The sequence below is a fragment of the Malaclemys terrapin genome, chromosome 7 (assembly GCF_027887155.1).
Source record: "Malaclemys terrapin pileata isolate rMalTer1 chromosome 7, rMalTer1.hap1, whole genome shotgun sequence".
Lineage (NCBI taxonomy): Eukaryota > Metazoa > Chordata > Testudines > Emydidae > Malaclemys > Malaclemys terrapin.
Window position 1 is genome coordinate 35,774,888 of NC_071511.1, and position 20,342 is coordinate 35,795,229.

At 44.6% G+C, this 20,342-nt stretch overlaps 1 protein-coding gene across 1 annotated transcript in view; it reads right to left on the reverse strand.

Annotated features, from left to right (window-relative positions):
* The window catches only part of FBLN2 (fibulin 2), a 187,810-nt gene extending 187,532 nt beyond the window's left edge, over positions 1–278 (reverse strand). The window contains exon 1 of the mRNA XM_054034201.1: positions 174–278. The gene's annotated coding sequence lies outside the window, so the exon portion shown is untranslated. The remainder of the gene's footprint in view (positions 1–173) is intronic.
* Between the last annotated feature and the right edge of the window lie 20,064 nt (positions 279–20,342).

The window sequence follows — 20,342 nt, forward strand, 5'->3', positions numbered from 1 at the left end:
CTGGCACACAGCTACATCTATGCAGAGCTGGAACTCCCATAGGATGGGAGGCCCGGTCCCCCCGGCCCGCAGCACTGCTGACACTCCCGTCAATTGCGGAGAGCTGCTGCTCGCGCGGCTCCCTCCCGCAAGCCATCCCTCACTCGCTCTCCGCTCCCGGCAGACAGACTTACCCTCCTCTGCGAGGCCGGCGGGCGCCGCTGCTGCGGCTGTAGCTGCAGCTGGTTCGTACCGGGGGGATCTCGGAGCACCCGAGGGGAGGGACCAAAAGTGTCTGTGAAACTGACCAACTGCGCGAAGTGTTTGTCTAACCTGAAACCCAGGGGCGATGGCCCATCAATCATTGTTAATTACCAGGCCCTTGAGACCCCCTCCTCCCCCCGCAGGAGACGGCCGGGCTGCCCTGCTGTTGAACTATCTGGGGATAAAGCCTAGCTTCATTTCCACCTCGCTAGTTACACGTCTTTAGGGGGGAAAGGACTTGCAGACCCCAAAGGCGCGTTGCAGAGCCACTGAGACCTAACCAGAGATTGAACCATCTAGGCCATTTCCTACAGCAGAGCATTTTCCCCTCTCTTAGACCAGTGAGGGAAGGGGGGAGGGTAAAGGGAAAAACCTGGAAATATTTACTCTATAATAGGAACGAGGTGGGTCCCCAGCAGCCTGCCTGGACCCTCTGCCTGTAGCGCCCTCCACTCAAAAAGCAAGGGGAAAGCTGCACATATTGAAACAATGAAACAGTCTGTTTTATAACATTCTCCTGGAGAAGGAGAAAATCTGCATCATATTTCCTGGTTTAAAAAGAAGAAAGTTAAACAACCTCCCCGTCTCTCCTCTCCGCCCCCCCCCCCCCCCCAACCTTGCTCACAATGCCATGCAAAACTGCCTGGCTGTATTGGTTTTCCGAGGTTAGAAGCTTAGTCAATTAAATCAAAGTCTACTTAAAAGTTCTGCTAAGGATTGATTTTATTATGTTTATTTGTTAATTTTCCACTGCTGACTGCGGAGATCCACGCTGCTGTTTGCTTTCCTTGCAGTAACTCATGACTGCAGCATTGGATGATTTTAACCTTATTAGATCTTCCACTTGGCATATTAATGTGAAAAGATAGACTGTCTGGAGAAATGCATGCTGCTATAAAGTAAAGACAAGGTTTAAGCAAAGAACAAAATCCTTATAGTGTCCCATCAAGAAAATGTCTTTGGTAGCCTTAAAAAGCAGGATAACGCAGCCACCCATTTCTCACTGCAAGCTGAAACCAGCTTTCCAGAGGCAGCCAGTGGAGGCTGGCTGTTGGCTCCACTGGTCAATTCATAGCCATTTCCTGACTCCCCTTGGCCAAATCAATGTAATCTCTGTGGCCCTGATCCACAAAGGTATTTAGGTACCTAAATTCCCCTTTTAGGCTCCACTGTGATCCACAAAACTCTCACCAAACCCTGTAGGTCCCTAAATTCACTTAGTGCTTAAGGTTTCAGGCTAAACGTTCCCTCTGCGCTTCCGCCTCTCAGCATGCGCTCTGCTCCCTCGCTCTAAGGGGACAGCTACACTGCACACTCCTTACGGGGAGGTGTAGAGTGCACACACGGCACGCCCCCCTCCACCCCCGGCACAAATATAAATAGCAGTTTGGACGGTGAGGCACTGCTTAGGTAAGTAGAGTGCAGACAAGCCTGAAAACTAGGGTATGTACCCTACAAACCCAAACAGGGAACCCCCCATCTACACTGCTATTTTTAGTAGCATAGTGTCCTACTGCTAACAAGGCTGCCAGAGCTTTTCCCCACTGCAGGAAAAGACTCCAGCAGCTCCCCACTGCCTGCCCCTATACACAATGAAAGAGTGATTGGAGAAGGGGACTGGACCCTAGATCTCCTGCTTCCCAGGTGGGTGGCCCTAACCATTGGACCACAGGTTTCAGAGTAGCAGCCGTGTTAGTCTGTATCCGCAAAAAGAACAGGAGTACGTGTGGCACCTTAGAGACTAACAAATTTATTAGAGCATAAGCTTTCGTGGACTACAGCCCACTTGCTGTATGCATCCGAAGAAGTGGGCTGTAGTCCACGAAAGCTTATGCTCTAATAAATTTGTTAGTCTCTAAGGTGCCACACGTACTCCTGTTCTTTTTTCATTGGACCACAGAGTCAGTCTCACTTTTGTGTAGCCTGATGGTTTGGGCATCCACATGGAAGCTGGGAGACTGTTGTTCTGGTCTCTCCTGCTCTAATAGTTCTTTCATTATTTAGTCACAGTGGAACTGTTTCAACGGGCAAGACGGAGGGAGCCCCACATCAGAATATGCCAGAGCTGGGGGTTAGCATCCTTGCCTGAGCTCTGGGAGGCTCCCCTTCAAATACTTTCTCCGACTCAGGTAGAGGGGAGATTGCAGCTGGATCCACCACATCCCCGGTGAGTGATCTAAGGGCTGGATTTAAAGTTTTCAGGTGGGTGTGTCATGATTGGGGAAATGGAGTCAAAGGGCCCCTGTGCTCTGTGGGAACTGGAGTTAAGCTGGAAGCAATTCAGCCAGGTAGACAGAACAACAGTGCACAGGCTTTAATAAAGTTCCACTTGTTCAACTTAACTTGCATTCCGCTTCACTCTGCAAATGAAATAGTGGTACCGCCACCTCTTTCTCCAGCCCTTTTGCGGGGAGTGAGGCAGGTGCCTGATTCATTCCGGCAGGAAACTCTTAGGTGCCTGACTCCAGGAGTTGGTTCCCCAGTTGTGGATCACGGTGCAGATAGGCGCCTATCTCTGAGGAGGTTAGCACACCCTCCTCTCAACAGCATCTCCCATTGGCTAGCTGAGGCAGCTCCCTGCCTAAGGTGCTGGCTTTTGTGGATCCCATTCTAAGCCACCTGTGTCTCCCCAGTGGTTGTACAGGGAGCCTAGGTGCCTCACTCAGCCTTTGTGGCTCTCAGTGTTGTTCCTGTGATTCTCTAAGTGCTGCAAGGCTGAACACTCCAATGCTTAAATCCCTGTGTGGATCTGGGCCTCTGGGCTTACCTCACAGGGGTGTTAATACCTGTGAGGTGCTCTAGTGATAGGCACCCTAGAAAAACCTGCTCTTTCAGACCATAAAGGTGCTGCTGGTGTTAGCCACCATGGAGGTGATGGGCAGAACAAAGACATAGAATGAGCCTGGTTTCCAGTGTAATAATCATAGACTAGAATATCAGGGTTGGAAGGGACCTCAAGAGGTCATCTAGTCCAACCCCTTGACAGATTTTTGCCCCAGATCCCTAAATGGCCCCCTCAAGGATTGAACTTACAACTCTGGGTTTAGCAAGCCAATGCTCAAACCACTGAGCTATCCCTCCCCACAATAATGTGAGCCAAGCGTCCGATCAGACCACCAGGCAGTTAGGCCATGCGCCTACTCTCCGGATTGTACAAACTACAGGCCAGACAAATGCCTTCTAATCGAGTTTTCAAGTGCTCAGCACCCTCACTTGGGATGAGCTTTTCACAATGGTCTGTTCTCATTTAGGCACCTACCTAAGAGCCAGATTTTCAATGTGTTCTGTGCCGTGCAACTCCCACGTTGACACTTACAGTCAGAACAGCTCAGCATGCAACATGCTGGGCTCTTCAAAATCTGCCCACTTAACTTGGTGTCTAACTGGGAGCTGATCTATTTTGAACAATCTGGCCGTAACTGAATGGGAAATGTGTATACAACTATAAAAGTATAAGAGTTTCCATCTCTGAATAATAAGAACATAAGAACAGCCCTACTGGTCAGACCAAAGGTCCATCTAGCCCAGTATCCTGTCTTCTGACAGTGGCCAGTGCCAGGTGCCCCAGAGGGAATGAACAGAACAGGATACCATCAAGTGATCCATCCCCTGTCGCCCATTCCCAGCTTCTGGCAAACAGAATAATGCCTGTCTCTGACAAGCCAATGGGAGAGGAAGGCATTTAACTGCCTTTTTGTGCAATATTCCCTGCCTCCAGGATGCTTTCTGACCCTGCTTGGTAATCACTTTATACCCTTGAGGCTTGAGTAATTATATGAAATGATTGTGTAACTTTAAAAAAAAAATTACTGTTGAGATTGTGAGGAAACAATCAAGCCCCCTTCCCTCTCCCTCCCAAAATGATCTTTTCTTAGGTGAAAAGGACAGAGCTTAGAAAAGAGCAGGGGAATTGTTGGCCTCAGGACTCAGATTGCTTTCTATCTACAAAGTAATATGCCTCAAGCACTTGAGGAGTGAGCGCAGCATTTATGTTATCACCAATCCCTGGTTTACATACATCATTAAATGTCAAGTGCTGTCAACCAATTACAAAACTAGTTGCTTGGGCACACAAAAGAGAGGCAATGGTATAAGCCTAGCAGAAAGAGACAAGAACAAAATTAAATGCAGTCAAGTCCAAGAAAGCACAAGATGTAACTGGGGATTTTATCATAGCGATAGCATCTTTGCTAATAGTGGGCCCAGTGCTGAAGTCCTTTGTTCAGCCCAAACTCTTATTTACGTCTTTGGGAGATTTGTCTGGACTAAGTCAAGTCTGAATAAATAGTTCAGGATTGAGTGCAATGGAAAGATGACTGGAGCCAGTGCTAAGGACTCGATCCTGCTCCCTTTAAAATCCCATTGACCAATTAGTTCCTGAGCAGGGACAGATGTCTTGTTCCGAAGACCGCAGGCTCAGGCCCAATGCTGTAATTCAATAGCAGCAGGCACAGTAACTGATAAATCTATGTTTCAAAGTATAGTAATTCAAACTAATGATGTCACTGTTCTCATATGCTACAGTCACATGCTGCTGCTAATAACACAGAAGTATTCTCTGTATGTAAGTTACTGACGCTTATTTTGATGTTGGTATTCAGGTGTGAACCTACACTATACACACTTTAATTAACTTAAACTAAGAATAGTGCTTTCTAGGCAGAATTTGATTATCTGATTTGTAATATTTTGGTGTATTTGTTGCTCTTAGAGAAGACAGATAGACCCCCGCATCCACCATCCCTCAGTGCTGGATCACAGCACCCTCTTTGTTCCAGTACTGAGCCAAGCTCATCAGGAAAATGATTTGTTTGTATTTAATTATGTATAAATGACCCACCCACTGGGAAGGGGGGAGAGTCATCTCACCCAATCACCAAAATAATTTTACTTCTGATCTAAACAGAGCTTGGACCATGATTTCCAGAGATCAGAGACCTTTGCTTGAGTGTAATTCATTCTGTTATTGGTTTGTATTATGGTAGCAGCTGGAGACCCCTGCCAAAACCATGGCACTTGCGTGCTGGGTAATCTACAAAGACATAGAAGGCAACAGTCCTGCTCTGAAGAATGTAGGGCTTGTATAAACAGGGAAATTTACTGATAACTCATAAAATAAACTGAATTAAGGCCACTTTAATTCTAAATGAGAGCATCCACACAGGAGTTTATTGCACTTTATCTAATCAATTTTAAATTCACACCTTTAGTTAATTCAGATTAAATTTTCCTGGGTGTCCCTGTGTAGACAACCCCTTTGAGTCTAAAGAGGCAAAAGACAGGAGCAAAAACAGAGGCCTTGAAATGCCTTGCCTAGGGTCACCCAATAGGTTAGCAGCAGAGCTGAGAAAGAACTGTTCCATGGTACTCTTAAGCCTAGGATAATAGTTGCATGTTGGGTTACATTAGGCTTTCCCTACAATAGGTTCTCCTCTCTCCCTCCCTCCCCCGCCCCCTCCTACAGTTGCCTGACAAGTGCTAGCCCCAGTTGGAACTTTAGTGCAGTAAACAAGATACCAGCGGCTGCCAGAATGTTAACTATCGTGCCATCTAGATCTGCTCTAAAGCAGGTGATTAAAATGTATCTGGCACCTTTTGCACAGTAGCATGGCCACTGTCGCTACTACAGGTAGAGCTGAACTGATGGTAGCCCTGTGTCCTGGGGGGAAAATTAATGTAGACAACCCTTCTGGAAGGTAGTAAGCCAAGTCTCAGGGTCTCAGTCTGCATCCAGTGGCCCATACCTAACAGGATATTGCCCCTCTCTAAGCCACTTTTCTGTTCTTGTCATTAAAGCACGCTGCAGGGATACAGATGAGCTGGTTCTGTTCCCTACACTGCCAATAATTTCCTGTAAGACCTTGGGGGGGGGGGGGGGGGACATCACTTTAGTTTTCTGTGCATCAGTTTCCCCATCTATAAAATAGATAATAGTACATAGCTCCCTCAGCAAGGACTTTTTGTAAAGCACATGAAGTCTTCAAAATAGCACCATAAAGTAGTATTTGTTAATGAAGGACTGTCTTGTCTATGTCCTAGGAGAGCACTATGCTATTGAGCCAGACAAACCATGGAAAGCCTACTCTCAAAAATGGAGGATCCAGACCTGCAGTGCTTCCACTCACTTAGTGGGACTTTTGCCTGAGTAAGAATCAGGCTCAGCAATAGTTGATCCAATGGGGGAGAGGGGGAGAGAGAGAGAGAGAGCGCAAGATACAAGGGGCCCCAAAATAAAAATCTCAAGATCCAATGGACTTGAGTACGTGTAGAGGTCTCCAGAGGCCTACATTGCATAAGTGCACGCTATAGTGTTTTGCTTTCATTCCAAAATGCATTGTACAGCAAATACAGCTAGGCTTTTATAAAGCCAAAAAAGAAGGAAACATCCATCATTCCTGAAAAGGAAAACAAAACAAGCAGAAAAAAATTGTCCATTTGGGGACTGAGTGGGCAAGACAGATCATGTGATTCTGCACAGACTATACAACTGCATTAGTCTCTTGTGTGGATCACTACATACTCCTTTAAGAAGCTGGTTTTGGAGGCCCAAAGGGCCCATTCTTTAGATATTTGACTATTTCCTTGAGGTTAAATATGTCAACAAGTATGTTCTATTGGGACTCTGAGTCATGGGCTCTGTGCAACCCCTGAGCCCCCTGAAATCCTGCTCCCTCCCCATTAGGTACCAACACCTCATTACAGTAAAAGCTGTGTTATCCGGTACTTTAAACTTCCCCACAGGGCTTGGGAATTAAAAGAATGTGCATTCCCAGACTCTCCCTACTTCCAGACTCCTGCCCTCCCCTCCAAGGGTGTAGATCCCCAGATCCCATAGAGAGGAGAGAGTGCTACAGATTCTCTGACCTCCCCTTCCACATGGTCTGGAGTAGATCTGCATGGAGAAGAGGGATCTCCATGCATCACCCTCGAAACCATGATCTAAGCAGCTGGAGGTTTTCCAAACAAAATTTCTAGGAGGCAAGAGAGAGAGAGAGATTTACTACAGTCTCTGACCTTGTACAAGAAGCAGCAAGACAAATTCATAACCTAAGATTCACTAGTTGCAAAACAGATATGATGTCTAGATCTACCATCGAGTACCCATTGCTGTTTTGTGTCTCTGAGCTATAAATTCTTGGTAAAGATGTGTGTGTTGCCACATCTATTGCGTGTGATCCACATAGCTTACTCCCAGGCTCTCCTGGCATTACTTTTGTTGACTAACCACCGAGCAGCGCGGAACATTTGTCACATGTGGGTGGACCCAGAATGAAATATAGTCTCCCATTTTTGCATCTGACTGCAGCTTTAGACCTTTGGGAGAAGTCACAAAGCAAAGAAAACAAAAAGTCTATTTGGACAGATATTCAGAAAGATCATCTGACAGATGGAATTCTGCATTTTGTTGCTGCAGAATTACAAATGGGGGGGAAAAAGAAACCTGTAGATTATGTTCGAAGTTATGCTAGCAGCACCGCCTGCTTTGAAATGCCAATCTTTATTCTAACATTTTAAATGGGAGAAAAATGACAAGATCTAAGGATGAACCCTCTCCACACCCCCACCCAAACCAATCAATTTTAAAAGTCTGTTCCAAGCACCCCGGCAGAAGGAGGCTCAGCTAGGAAGTGGGTGTTACCCAATTTCTGATAGCTCAGTGCGTGCTAAGATTTGCTGTGACCTAAATGGTTGAACTCTAACAGCGGAGAGTTAAAGAAACAGCTTACAAGAGAGGATTCCCACTGTGCTGAATGAGTACAATATGAGAATTATGTACTTGGACATTTTAGAGGAAAACAGCACCGCCCTTCCTTTGTCAGCAAGCCGCTTTTTCCACAGGTACTGGGCCAAATTTGGCAGTTACACCCATGCAATCCATTGAAAGGAAATGAAGTTGCATAGATGAACAGGGCAGAGGTTAGTCTATTGTATGGCTAATGAGTGCACCCTACAGCAATTTTGCAGCTCCTGTTAATTTAATGTATTGCCAAAGGAAAACCAATTCTAAACAACAACAACAATTTATAGTGATCTATGTTCCTTGACCTTCTGATAGCCTGGCAAAAATATCAAACCAAGAACAAGAGGCTCTAGTGTACAAATTGCAGGGAAATAATATTGATATTAGACTAATTGGAGACTGCTCTTTGTTTTGGAGGTTTTTTTCAAAATCAATAAATCTGCAATACAATGCTGGTGAACTTTGGCATGGTGAGGATACTCGGGCAGCCAATGTGCCCCTTTTTTTTTGTGGGTGGGAGAGGGAATATCTCAGCGATGATTCGACAGCAAGAAAATGCAGAATTCCATCTGTCAAATTACCTTTTTGATGTTAGGAAAAGTTAATTATCCGGTGAACTTTCAGCCAGCCGATCCTGCTGAGGTAATGGTTCTAACATGGTCTGCAATCTGCCTTTCACTTCCCCAGTCTCATCCGCTTATATTACATGACCCTCCTGCAAATCGGCTGCCTAACATTTAGCATCTGTGAAGCAAGTTTCAAGGAAGTAGTTTGCCCGCATGGGGGAACATGTCAAATGCGCCTTAGCTAGAATGGACCTGTCATTATGGAACAGCAGTTTAAATCTGACATTGGGACAAGCATTCAGCCTGCAGACATATCATTTTCCCAGCCATCCACTATTGAAATTTCCTCTTGCCTCTTTATCATCACAATTTCTCTCACAGAAACTCCTGTATTTGTGAATTATGGCCGTGAGTGAGGAGAGGGATGAAGACAATCTAAGCTCTATTTTTTTTAAATGTTCCAGTTTTGACCTTGCAAGTTTGCAGAGAACATACAAAGCTCTCTCTCTTTTGGAAGTGAGTTGAGTAACGCAGCCTGTTAAATTCCACTTGAGGTTTGCTGCAGCAAATTATATGCAGGTTGTAATAAAAATACATACATACATACCCACCCAAGATAAAAGTGACATTGATATGCTTCACTGCACTGAGTTATGCTCTGAGTAATAGTTGCATTAAGATTCTCAAATATGCTTTTAATTTAAAATGAACAAAAATGTCTGAAATGTCAGCTGTATCATTAAAAAAAATACCAAGGAGTACCAGCTCAGGCCCTGATCCTGCAAGTTGCTCTGTACAAGTGTGCTTCTGCACTCACTGAAATCAGTGGGGCTTTCTGTGGGCCCAGGAGTCAGCCAACACAGAGCAGCTTGCAGGATCTAGGCCTAAGTAATAGGTACATGGGCATCAGTAAATAGTAAGTGGTGTAGTAAACTGCATTGGGTGCTGGAACAATTTTTATAGTGGCAGTGCTGAGAGCCATTGAACCAAACTGTAAACCCTGTGTATAATGGAAACCACTTGAACCCAGGGGGTGCTACAACACCCCCTGCGCCCCTAGTTCCAGCACCTATGAACTGCATGGAACCTAGAGGGAGCAGCACAGGTTGCTGGAGGCAACAGGAAGCCTGTCTGTGTGCACATGGGTTGAATGCTAGCCGCAGTTGTGTCACCTCTGTAAATAGTTCTCGGTAAAGAGCCAGTTTAGTTGTATGCATATGGAGTCCTTTCACATTACTACCCAGAATGTAGTACATGAAACAGGGGGGAAGTGGTCAGGCTAGTGAGACACACAGCAAGGAAGAGTGTGATGAACAGGCAAACAAAGCAGAACCGAGGACAGAGCAAACAAGCAGCATGGAGGGCCTCAGACCACTTGGAATGCTGGATTTCCAGACAAAAAACCTTGCACAGGCATGGACAGAAGAACTGAGTCTGTACCTGTAGAAAGGGAGATAAAGATGAAAAAATGAAGGTAACACTTTCTCATTGGGGGAAAGGATGAGAAGTGAGAGAGACACTGTTGTCAAGATCAACACACAAAACACTGGAGCATCTGATAGGTGTTTGATGAGCGCAGACAGAATGAGACTATAGAAAGATATGCTGGGGTTTTTAAAAAACAAACAAACCCAAAACCACAAAACAGAAGAAGGAAAAGATGCTTACATTACAGAGCTGAGAACTCTGGCGTCCACATGTAACTCTGGAGCAGGGCCGGCTCTGGCTTTTTGGCCGCCCCAAGAAAAAAAAAAAACAAAAAACGGGGTGGCCAGAACGGCAAAGCAAAAAAAAAAAAAAAAAACCTGCGATGCGGCCGGAGTGTGGGTGCAGGGGGACCGGCTGGGGGGGGAGAGGGGGCGGGAGCAGGCGGGAGAGAGAGAGAGAGAAGGGGGCGGCCAGGGCTATATCAGGGGCGCTGCCACGCGGCCCCTTCTGCTGCGTAGCCTCCTGCCGCCTGCCGCGAGGGCTCAGCTCCGGTCGGCGGGGAGGGAAGGAAGAGGACTGCCCTGCAGGGCGCTCTGGTTCTCCGCGCCACCGCCCCCTACAGGGCGGCCGTAGCGGAACAACAACAACAAAAAAAGCGGCCGTGCCGCCCTAGGATTGGGCAGAATGCTGCCTCGAACAATCTGCCGCCCCAAGCACCAGCTTGCTCAGCTGGTGCCTGGAGCCGGCCCTGCTCTGGAGACATAAAAGATTCACTATGTAGAGACGGGATCATTTGTGGGACATGCAATTCCAGCTCAAATGAGAGATTGAGAGAAACAGATCTAACCCTGGAGAAATGCCTCTAAATAGGCTGGGCAGCTGCCCTCCCCCCAAAATAGCTACTAGTGCAAAACAAGTACACAGGCTCTAGCTAAAGGAACCTGGGAGGCAGGCAGAAACAGCTCTGTTACAAATGCAGGCACCATGGTCCAGTGGACATACTATGGTAGGATCACAGCTTTTGCTAAGAGGCCTGGTTGTCTAACAAAAGCAGTGGAAGTCCCTGCTTTTAGATCCCAAGACTCCAAATTCTATCCATGCAGACCAGGGTATTGGAACTGCTGCAGTTTTGTGATGCTCAGAATGAGCTTCCTTGGCAAGGGAGAACACTCATTAACCCAGTGTGAGTCTTTGTGCCTTTCTGGTGGCTGGGGTCTGCTACTGCTGCCAAGCTAATAGATTCAATCCTTCAACTCAGGCTGCAGAGTCTCCTATTTAGATCCTGAGGTCCCAGTTCCAGGCCCCACAGGTGGCCCATTCAGGTGCATTGTTACAAAAGTCAGGACGTGAAGTTTTCCTTTAATGTATACCATAGACTGCCATTGTCCCAAACTGTGGTGGAAAGGACTGGGTCAGACTTAAGGCTTGCAGAGAAACCTTAACAGATATCTCCTTACCTTATGTGTGTAACTGAATCATTCTAATAATGTTCTGTAGAATAATGTATAGTTATTTATACACTGAATTATCTAAGGAAGACTTCTGTGAATGCCCTTAGATTTTTAAAATAGATAGTATTAATTTAAAAAAAAAACATTGCAGAGCAAAGAAGGCATGGAGTTACCTTTAAAGATCACAGAAGTTACATAATGACTGATAAATTACTTAGAGACATCACAGTGGTCCGTCCAGAGTTTAGGAAATCCACAGATGTCTGTCTGGGGCTTCTGGGCTCTGTAGCCGTAATATTGGAACTAAGGGCAGGTCTTCACTACGGGGGGGAGGAGGGGGAGTTGATTTAAGATACACAAATTCAGCTACGCAAATAGCGTAGCTGAATTCGACGTATCGCAGCCGACTTACCCCGCTGTAGGGACGGCGGCAAAATCGACCTCTGCGGCTTCCCATCGACGGCGCTTACTCCCACCTCCGCTGGTGGAGTAAGAGCGTCGATTCGGGGATCGATTGTTGCATCCCAAATCGATCCCCGAGAGGTCGATTTCTACCCGCCGATTCAGGCGGGTAGTGTAGACCTAGCCTAAGACTCTCAAACAGACACAGGCAGTGACTTTGGGTGTTGTCATCTCTGTGGTAACTAGCATGGAGCTTTAAAAAGTCTACAGGCAGCACTTCTGGGCCTTTAAATTATGTAGCAGTAACCATGGAGATGACAAACATCAGATGGAGTTTATAATGGTAATAAAAAATAACTAAAGAATTAAAAAACCCTAAAGCTAAAAGTAGGCCTGTGCACTGGTTTACATTGAGTATAAATAAGTAAAACAAGCATGAAGGGCCAGAGTGTGTTCCACACTGTTTGGTCTTTGCATCACCATAGCAGCACAAAGGGGATATAAAGCTTCTAAGCAATTTGGGGCAGGGAGTGTCTTTTTGTTCTGTGTTTCTACAGTGCCTCACACAATGGGGTCCTGATCTATGACTAGTGTCCTAGGCCCCACCACAATACAAATAATATTAAAAAAAAAAGATGCCCTAAATGGACAGCTGGATATTGCCCCAGGATGAGGGAAATCTCCCAGTGACATAAAGCTGGTTTAGCTGGCTCCATGCCACCCCTTTCAGCATCAGGGGCATGATAGCCCTACTGGGCTATTACAAGTCATCATAAATTAGAACAACCCCGATGCTGCTCTAATTTACACTAGGGCCAAACTATTTCCAGCAGCCCAGGGCACCAAGGGAGTGCTGACCCTCAACCTTTTCCAAAAAATATTCTTTGGCAGAAAAAGCAGCAGCAGACTTTTCAGATAGCGGGCAGCTTTTAAAAGAAAAATAGACTGAGGTTTTGTTTGTTTGTTTTCAAATCAGGCTTTGAATAGAAACTGTCCTGCTGAGGATTCTTAATCTCTTTCCATTTGGCTTGCTTTCCAATACCTTTCAAATACATTCTGATCCAGAGCAGCATGTAACACCCTAGATGTCTTAAACAAAATGGGGCCACTGCTGTGGGGAGATAGGTGATGGATACCTAGTAATGCTGGAGGATTTACAGTCCTGATCCAGACAGGATGTGCTACCAGAGTCCTTTCCCAGCTGCTAAGGCATGGGGCTAGGAATAGCCAGAGTGAACATGGGCACCTGAAGGGTAAATCCTGCAGGGAAGCTGGAGTGCTGCTAGGTTGCATTGAGTGGGTTGGTACTGGGTGCTGCTTGGCAGCAACTACTTTGACAGCAACTACATCGTCTATGGAGATGAAATATCCCTGTTGGGTAGCCCCATATTTGCAGCTAGACAAGTCACTAGCAAGAAATCCATTCTCCTGAACTCCACCCAGGGTACTTGGAGATATCTGTCACTGCCAGAACAATACAGTTGGAGAGTTCAAACCAGGTGATTCTGTTTTTAGCTATTACACAGTACAGACAGTGTGAACAGCTTCCTTCATTTCTCCCCCTCCCCCCAGCCTGGCTGAGACTACAGTTTTGGATCTGAATCTGCTTAATTGGCATCCCTGTTAAAATGTATTCTCCTTTGCTGACATTCACAAACCCTGAGTGTATAAGGAAGTAACAAGATTATGGCTGTTATGCTTCCTTGGCTCGTTCCTACTCAAAGGCCAACTGTGCCGACATACTATTGCTTTGGCTGCAGTTCTCACTTTTCTAGCAAAGGGAGTGGATGACTCTTGCAAAATAGACTTTGAGCCACACCCCCTTACCAGCTGTCAGCAATTTTTCTTCTGAAAGCTGGCTGGATATTTTCCCTAAGATCCAGAACACGGATGTGAACTGTTTGGGGTTATTCTTATTTCTTCTTAATAATGCCACAGAGAAGGGAAATGTGTCCCTTTGTTTTATAGCCATCATTTAAAAAAACCAAACAAACAAACCTACTGTGAAGAGCTAAACTGCAGCAATGTGGTCCTTTTCCCTCAGCACTTCACAGTTCCTGGGAAAGTGTTCATGTAAAGCAGGAGTTTTCAGACTGTGGCCTGTGGATCACCAATTGTCCATGTAGCCTTCTCTGTGAAACAATGCACTGTGGGGGAGGGAATTGGGAATTTGGGAAAGGAGATGGGCCACAAAGGGATCTTTCTTTTGAGATATTTCTTTTGCTAGAACTGGGACTAGACAACAGGGACCCTATTCTGTTCACTCCTGTTGAAGCATCTGGCATCAGCCACTGTCAGCAGAGAGGATACTGGGCTGGATGGACCATTGGTCTGATCTAGTATGGCCGTTCTTATGTGATCTGTAAAAAGTCAACCCCTGGATTACTATGGTGCTGACGTAAGGCCTCAGCAGACAGGCTACATTTACCATATGCTGCCTACTAAACCTCTGGCTTTTCCCTGAATTTTTAGGTCCAGATTGTACTCAACCTCTACATAGGTGAACAAGGGAGGGAGAGAATAAACCTTTTCCTCTTGGAGCCATATCTGTTCTAGATTCTGGAAAGAGAGCAAGGAGGATGCACTGCCCGCTGCCCCCCCACACACACACACACCTCCTTCCCCCACAAGTTAGCCAGCCATGGAGAGGAGTACTTTACCCATAACAGTGGGAAAGAGCCTGTACTTCTCAGAAGGCGTTTCATCTCAGGCACAGAGCCTTCTCCAGGAACTCCTGCTGGGGGATGCCCTTCCACAACATCTTTAACATGGGTCTGTGGCTATATGCCAAAATTTAGCCTCTTTAGCCATCAGACACGTTCTAACAACAACCTACTCTGCTCCCTTGTATGTGCAGTTGCACTGCAACCTGCAATGATAAAAACTGGGAAGTACAGCAAGCACTAGCAATGAAGTCAGAGAAACAATACAAAGGGACCTAGACAGAGTAGAAATATGGGCAGAAAATGATAGAAAGATGAAATTTGGAATAAATGCAAGAAAATACCCCTGGAGAAAAATCCTCCGGAACACAAATACTTCTTGGAAAGCAAATAGGCTTAAACTGAAGCAGAGAACCTGGAAATCAGTAACGCTGAAAGGGGCCTTGGAGTGGTAGTGAAAAACAAGTTAGACACGTATTGGCTAGGATGTTTTGGGCCACACATACAGAGACAGTACATCATGGAGAGGGAGGTAATAATCCCTCCGAATAGGCCTCTAATAGGACAACACCTGGAACATTTGTGTTCAGTCTGATAATGAGGTGCCCATTCAGTCTAATAACGAAGTGCCCACTGATAACTTGGAAGGGGTTTAGAGAAGAGCAACAAAAATAAATAGGAGGCTAGAGGGATTGCTTTGTGGTGGAAGATTAAAAGAGCTAAACATATTTAGTTTAGTTAAGAAAAAGTTAAGGGGGCAGAATTACAGAATACAGATGTCTGCAGGGAAGAGAGAAATAATCTTGGGCAGTACTAGGGGCTGAGACTGGGAGCAAAGGTTACATTTTCTATCTGGGAGAAAAAATAGGCTGGGCAAGTCTCCCAAGAGAAGTGAGAGACACTTCAAACCAGGCTGTACAAAACAATAGAAAGCACAGTGGGACACAATTCTGCACTGACCCTGGAGTGATGGGGGAGGGAGAGGGGATGGACTGAGTAACGAGATAGGTCTTTTCCACATTTAAAATACTTTTGAAACAGCTCCATGGCTTTAGTTTCTTATGAGTCGTGTGACTCCACCCCTTTCTTTGCTTCTCCCGCAGTTTGATCACTAGGGGGTTTGCTAGTGGAAAAGCCCAAACCTGCTGAGGGAGGGGCAGTTCTATGACTTGCCCTGCAATTGAGTTAGTTCTGTGGGGCTTGTCTAGGAATTCTAAGCCAAGGTTCTTCCTTTGCTAAAGCCCGTCTGAGTCTGTTATACTAACACACACACTAAAGGGAGAAGTAAGGGAATTCATAGTTCAGGTTTTCACTTAATGTCCTCCAAGATCCTGAAATTTAGAGTGCCATACTGAAAGCTTCCTTAATACAACCTATAGTTCCCATTGTAGAGCTGGGCTCTGAGACTTGCTGCTGTGGGATCCTGCTTGCTGTGTAGAAATAAAGGACCTAGGGCACTGGTCGCAGGATATTCACCGTAATGTCCTAATCTAATTCCAGTTATAATAACTCCATTCTAGCTTCCTAATGTCTCCTTTCCATCTCTACTTGATGCACTATTAGCGTTAATATCCTGTCCTAAATTGCTATGTCATGTTTCTCTGCAGACTACTGTTGAATTTCACCTTAGGGGTGGCTGTATTTCAAAGGCAGGTGGACCCCTTATTTATCTCTTGGGGGAGCTGTAATGTTTAATTAGTGTTTATATAGTGCTTTGGGATGCTACAATGAAAGGCCCTGAGTAAGTGCAAACTAATAATTTCATTCTCATAAGTGTGAACTTCTTCACCTTTAGAGTTAACTATCAGAACTTCAATCTTTCAATGCAATTCTTAGATGCTGGAATTTATGTTAAATTTGGGCTTGCAAGCTGTCATTTACCAGCTGGTTTCTCAAGAGATTTAGCTGTGTTCAAAGCATTTTGTACAACTTGTGTGTGCGTGTTTGGGGACAGGAGCGGGTTGTGTTTGTGTTTGAGTTCCTTGCTATTTGCTGTAAGCCTATTTGAGATGCAAATTCTTGTTTTTGTTCCACTACTGGGACCTTCATAACATGTGGGGACCTGAATTAGAATTGCCCCAAATAGCTTGCATCTTCCTTAGTTGGTGTAGAGGCCTAAAGATAAAAGGGATGCTCTGGTGTTGTGTGGCATTTACATGGCATTGGATTAGAGACCCTGTTATAATAATAGTTTAAAAAGCTTGTTATCTGAACTGAGCTGTTGTCTTCAGACAGTTATGTTCTTTCATGATTCTCCTTTGCACTTCAGATAAACCAGCAGAAAGAGATAAAAAGACCCTGGGGAACCTGAAGGAGAGATTTGCATTAATTGTAAAACAATGCACATTGCAAATTAACCCTTCATGTCACCTTTATTTGCCAGCTGAGACTGGAAAGGTTACACTATTTTTAAAAAAGATTAACCAACATGTTTCATATAATTAGAATATTTAATAGGATTTCACAGCACTTAAGCTTCATAGGGTTTCTGGGGAGAAATACACCAATATAGATTTTCTTTTTTAAAAGGTCAAACAATATGAAGTGAGTGTTCACTTTAAGTCATGATGATTTAGGAATGGGAACTTGGGATTTTCAACTGAGTTCAGTCAAATTGTATTCTTGTTTTTACCGGTGGTAAAATGCACATAGGTCAGTTTATCACTTGAGACAGCTAGCCCTCCCCTCCCCCAGCTCCACACTTCACTGTGATAGGAGCAATTCTCACATAATTGGCTGTATGTTTACACTAGGGTTAGCATGGGCTCTCAACTAGTGTGCTGGCTGTTAGTTCTGTATGAGATTTGCATACCATTAATGTACATTAGTGTTTCTAGTGAACACAAAATCATTCCGAAAGGGAGAGTGTGTCAACTGCTGACTAACAGGGTTACAAACTTTTCAGATGAAGCTGTCATAATGCAGCTGGTATGACAAAGATCATTTTGATTTGGAGTTGTAAAATGTGTGTAATCAGGTAACGTTTAAAAGTTAAAGGTCAGATCCTCAACTGGTGTAAGCTGGCACAGTTCCATAGTGTGTGGAGATACACTGATTTTCACCAGCTGTGGCCCTAACTCTCTTAATATCACAGGGTCAGCTTTATAAAAGGGTTTTAGTCTCTTCAAGAGAGTGGGATTTTCAAGAGAACCTAGGTCCCTAATTCCCAATGAAATCAATGGGTGTTAGGTGCCTAGGTACCTTTGAAAAATCCTATTTGGCACTTATCTGCATCTCCAGGATCCTAAATATGGTGGGAAATATAGTTTTTAAACTTACTTTCTCCACTCCAGGGGGAAGGGAAAACAACTGCAAGCTTTATGCGGCAAGTTTGAGGCTGCATGCAGAGGCAATCTACAAATTTGTTAAAAACCATTAGCAGAGATTTTGAACCAAACACATCTTATGCTCCTGTTCACTGATTTGGGGGGGAGGAGAGGGAAAGCTTTAATTTTTAAAGTGAAAATTCCTGAAGGAAAGACACACAGTTTTTCCATCTGCATGCTATTTATATCTTCCATTCGGGAGGCCAATATTAATTAAACTAAGCATGATGAATATTCAGAGTTTTCCCAGTTACCAAAAGAGATCATTTAAAAACCAAGCTAGGTTCAAGAGATTTAGGGAAGAAAGGGCAGGGGAGATGTAGCTCTGGACTGAAATGCATTGATAGAGTCATGTTAGCTCAGAGCTTCACAGGAAGCTCTAAAAGTTCCTTGTATCTCCCTTCCCTAGCTACTGAGACTGGAAAATACTGGCTACCTTTGGAACAAACCTCAAATCAGTAACCCACAGCCATCCAACCCTTAATCATAAGCGTCAGTGTTCATGAGCAGCCCTATGCTATTATAGGCACAACCACTATAGTCAGCAATACAGTCACATCTTCTACGCCTATGCCTCAGCCAAGGCAGCCGTGAGCCAGTAGTCTATGAAGATTCATTCCAGAAGAGGATTTATTTGGAGCAAGGGCCAAGGAGTCCAGTCAACCTGACCCAAGCAGGTAGAGCAAACAGTTCAAACTGGCACCTACTGAGGAAATGTGAGTACTGCTGGCATTTCTGTTCCTGGAGCAAAGCCTGACGCTGCTAGTCCTCAGCAAACAAAAATTTGCAAGTCATTTCCAAATGACATCTCTGGTAAAGAAAGATGTGCTAATCACTCCGTCTAGTAATGCACCAGAAAAGCTAATTCAAGACATCAAGAAGTGACCCAGCTCTTAGGCGAAAGCTAGGGAAATCTCTTCCCACACGCAAACCCTCCAAACAAGATACATGAATATATTTTTTTTAGTGAAATGGAGGAAGAAAAAGAAAAGAGAGAGAGAGAAGGAACTATATTGTTTCTGTGGCATTAAAATGCTGTCAGATTGCAACTATTTTTCCAATTGTTTTTGTGAGAGGAGGGCTCCGCAGCTTCCCAAATCTAGATTTGTGATTTGACATTCAGCTGCTTAGACTTTAAGAGAAAGTTTAACAGATGAGTTTGTGCAGATTTTTGTATAAATTGCTTTTCAGCTCAATTTCCGTCATGATGACAAGCTCGTTTGTAACTAGCCAATTGCCTGCAATTTTGAGTAATTGTCGCAGCCCGTAGGTACTCTCTCAAGTCGGTTTTGTGTCATTAATTTGAGAGTGAGCTCAAAGGCAAAAATACATTTTCTTCCTCCAGATGCCTTATTTAGCCGTGATTTACATGAGAAAAAAGTGTGACAAATATCAATATTTGCATTTTTAAGCATTATTTCAGGATGTATGCAGTGGCTCATTCATCTGCTTCTTGGGTTTCATTGCATTTAGCTCACTTTTATTTTACCGTATGAGCATATGGTCTCATTAGCTTAATGATGTGCTTATTTATTCTTCATCAAATTGCTAGCAGAATGATTTCTAACTTTTAATTGCAGTAAGGGCCTAGATGTATTGCAATCATACACAAAATGGTCCATACCCAGAATTACTGATTTTGTGAGTAATGGATGCTGCTTAAATAATCAAGAATACGTCAATTGATGATCATCTGACCCATATGTTTTACTCTTGATTTAAGTGAGAAGTGATCAAAACCCTTATTTAGGAAAAAAGTTAACTGTGAATCTGGGGTGGGGTAGATGGAATTGTTTCCTGAAAGTGTTTTCAATAACCATAGCTTCTGGGGTTCTGCTGGCTTGACTACTATCCTGCACCATGTGTAGTCAAGTGCAAAGTAGATATAAAACACTCATTCCAATCTAATGAATTATACTGGCTCTACACAGGTGTAAGAGACTAGACAAAAGGCCAGGCAGTGGAGAAGCAGTCCTTCTAGCTAACCTCACCTTGCCCTAACCTGGCACATGTGAGAGACAGACCTTGTGTACAGTCTATGAGCTAGTCACTGCTCTATAGGTGACACAGTAACAGAACAGTGTCACCCATTGATGTAATAAGCCTTATTTGGGAAGAGGGCAAGGCAGTATTTCAGAGCCTTCACATTTGGCAGCACAGAGAGAAAGGATGGCCTTATGGTTAATTCATTGGCCTGAGGGGCGGAAGACTTGGGCTCTATTCCAGGCTCTGCCGTTTGCAAGATAACAGTGGCCCAATCTTTCACTATATTGCTTGCACATCTTATTTTCTGTATTAAACTCTTCAATTCTTCCATCTTATGTTTTTTCCTCATTGCCAATTTTCTAAAGGACCACTCAGTGCAAGAAAAGTATGCTCACAGGGCTGCAGACTGGGAACTTGCTGCTTTATTTAAATACATCAAAACAGAGTGTGTGGGGGGGAGGCTCCCACTGACTAAAACAAGAAGTAAGGGAGGGGTGGAGAACAGCTACATCACATAATACTCTGCATAACCCATT